The sequence below is a fragment of the Rhinoderma darwinii genome, chromosome 1 (assembly GCF_050947455.1).
Source record: "Rhinoderma darwinii isolate aRhiDar2 chromosome 1, aRhiDar2.hap1, whole genome shotgun sequence".
In the NCBI taxonomy this organism is placed as follows: domain Eukaryota; kingdom Metazoa; phylum Chordata; class Amphibia; order Anura; family Rhinodermatidae; genus Rhinoderma; species Rhinoderma darwinii.
This window is the reverse complement of record NC_134687.1, coordinates 446,536,727-446,540,141: the sequence shown is the minus strand read 5'-3', so window position 1 is coordinate 446,540,141 and position 3,415 is coordinate 446,536,727.

The window sequence follows — 3,415 nt, the reverse complement described above, 5'->3', positions numbered from 1 at the left end:
TGGACTTTATGTTACTGGCAAAATTTTACTCGATATGTTCAGTATTTAATTGTGAAAAACACCAAAAATTAGCGAAAAATTGCAAAAATTAGCATTTTTCTCAATTTAAATGTATCTGCTTGTAAGACAGGCAGTTATACCACACAAAATTGTTGCTAATTAACATCACCCATATGTCTACTTTAGATTGGCATCGTTTTTTGAACATCCTTTTATTTTTCTATGACCTCACAAGGCTTAGAACTTTAGCAGCAATTTCTCACATTTTCAAGAAAATTTAAAAAGGCTATTTTTACAGGGGCCAGTTCAGTTGTGAAGTGGTTTTGAGGGCCTTATATATTAGAAACCCCAAAAAGTCACCCCATTTTAAAAACTTCACCCCTCAAAGTATTCAAAACAGCATTTAGAAAATGTCTTAACCCTTTACACATTTCACAGGAATTAAAGCAAAGTAGAGGTGAAATTTACAAATTTCATATTTTTCTGCAGAAATAAATTTTTAATACTATTTTTTTTTATAACACAGAAGGTTTTACCAGAGAAATGCAACTCAATATTTGTTGCCCAGTTTCTGCAGTTTTAGGAAATATCCCACATGTGGCTGTAGCGTGCTACTGGAATGAAGCACCGGCCTCAGAAGCAAAGGAGCACCTAGTGGATTTTGGGGCCTTATTTTTGTTAGAATATATTTTAGGCACCAGGTCAGGTTTGAAGGGCTCTTGCAGTGACAAAACAGTAAAAATCCCCCAAAAGTGACCCCATCTGGGAAACTAGACACCTCAAGGAAATTATCTAGGGGTGTAGTGAGCATTTTGACCGCACAGGTTTTTTACAGAAATTATTGGAAGTAGGCCGTGAAAATTAAAATCAACATTTCTTCAAAGAAAATGTAGGTTTAGCGATTTTTTTCTCATTTCCACAAGGACTAAAGGAGAAAAAGCGCCGCAAAATTTGTAAAGCAATTTCTCCCGAGTAAAACAATACCTCACATGTGGTAATAAACGGTTGTTTGGAGACACAGCGTGGCTGAGAAGGGAAAGAGCGCTATTTGGCTTTTGGAGTTCACATTTAGCAGGAATGGTTTGCGGAGGCCATGTCACATTTACAAAGCCCCTGAGGTGACAAAACAGTGGAAACCCCCAACAAGTGACCCCATTTTGGAAACTATACCCCTTGAGGAAATTATCTAGGGGTATAGTGAGCATTTTGACCCCACAGGTTTTTTGCAGAAATTTTGGCAAGTAGGCTGTGAAAATGAAAATCTACATTTTTTCAAATAAAATGTAGGTTTAGCTAATTTTTTTTCACTTCCACAAGGACTAAAGGAGAAAAAGCACCATAAAATTTGTAAAGAAATTTCTCCCGAGTAAAACAATACCCCACATGTGGTAATAAACAGCTGTTTGGACACACGGCGAGGCTGAGAAGGGAAAGAGCGCCATTTGGCTTTTGGAACTCAAATTTAGCAGGAAATGGTTTGCGGAGGCCATGTCACATTTACAAAGCCCCTGAGGGGATAAAACAGTGGAAACCCCCCACAAGTGACCCCATTTTGGAAACTACACCCATTGAGGAAATTATCTAGGGGTATAGTGAGCGTTTTGACGCAACAGGTTTTTTGCATAAATTATTGGAAGTAGGCCCTGAAAATGACAATCTAAATTTTTTCAAAGAAAATGTAGGTTTAGCTAATTTTTTATAATTTCCACAAGGACTGAAGCAAAATTTGTAAAGCAATTTCTCCCGAGTAAAACAATACCCCACATGTGGTAATAAACGGTTGTTTGGAGACACGGCGTGGCTGAGAAGGAAAAGAGCGCTATTTGGCTTTTGGAGTTCACATTTAGCAGGAATGGTTTGCGGAGGCCATGTCACATTTACAAAGCCCCTGAGGGGACAAAACAGTGGAAACCCCCCACAAGTGACCCCATTTTGGAGACTACACCCATTGAGGAAATTATCTAGGGGTATAGTGAGCGATTTGACCCCACAGTTTTTTTGCAGAAATTATTGGAAGTAGGCCCTGAAAATAATAATCTATATTTTTTAAAAAAAAATCTAGGTTTAGCTAATTTTTTCTCATTTCCAGAAGGACTGAAGGAGAAAAAGCACCACAAAATTTGTAAAGCAATTTCTCCCGAGTAAAACAATACCCCACATGTGGTAATAAACGGCTGTTTGGACACACGGCAGGGCTTAGAAGGGAAAGAGCACTATTTGGATTTTTTGAGATCACATTTAGCAGGAATGATTTGCGGAGGCCAGGTCACATTTGCAAAGCCCCTGAGGGGACAAAACAATGAAAACGCCCAAAAAGGGACTCCATTTAGGAAACTACACCTCTTGAGGAATTCATCTAGGGGTGTAGTGAGCATTTTTACCCCACAGATGTTTCATAGAATTTATTAGAATTAGGCAGTGAAAATAAAAACAGTCCTTTTTCTTCAATAAGACGTAGCTTTAGCGCAAATTTTTTCATTTTCTCAACAAATAAAGGAAAAAAAGAACCCAACATTTGTAAAGCAATTTCTCCCGAGTACGGCAATACCCCATATGTGGTCATAAACTGCTGTTTGGGCAAACGGCAGGGCTCAGAAGGGAAGGACCGCCATTTGGAGTGCAGATGTTGCTGGATTGGTTTCTGGGCGCCTGTGGGTCCAAAACAGTGGAAATCCCCCGGAAGTGACCCCATTTTGGAAACTACACCCCTCAATGCATTTACCAAGGGGTGTAGTAAGCATTTTAACCCTGCAGGTGTTTTGTAGAAATTAGTGTTCACTCGATGTTGCAGAGTGAAAATGGGATTTTTTTCCATAGATATGCCAATATGTGGTGCCTGGCTTGTGCCACCATAACAAGACAGCTCTCTAATTATTATGCGGTGTTTCCCGGTTTTAGAAACACCCTACATGTGGCCCTAATCTTTTGTCTGGACATATGACAGGGCACAGAAGTGAAGAGTACCATGCAGAGTGGAGGCCTAATTTGGCGATTTACAAAGTATTGGTTCACAACTGCAGAGGCTCAGATGTGAAATAATAAAAAGAAACCCCTGATAAGTGACCCCCACTATGGAAACTGCACCCCTCAAGGCATTTATTAAGGGGTGTAGTGAGCATTTTCACCCCACAGGTCTTTTCCATAAATGAATGCGCTGCGGATGGTGCAAATTAAAAATTTATATTTTTTTCTAAATATGCCATTCAGTGGCAAATATGTCATGCCCAGCTTATGATGCTGGAGACACACACGCCAAAAACGGTTAAAAGGGTTCTCCCGGGTATGACGATGCCATATATGTTGAAGGAAACTGCTGTTTGGGGACGCTGTAGGGTTCAGAGCCGAGGGAGCACCATTTGGCTTTTGGAGAGCGGATTTTGCTTGGTACTATATTTGTTTGAGTATTGCTGGTGTT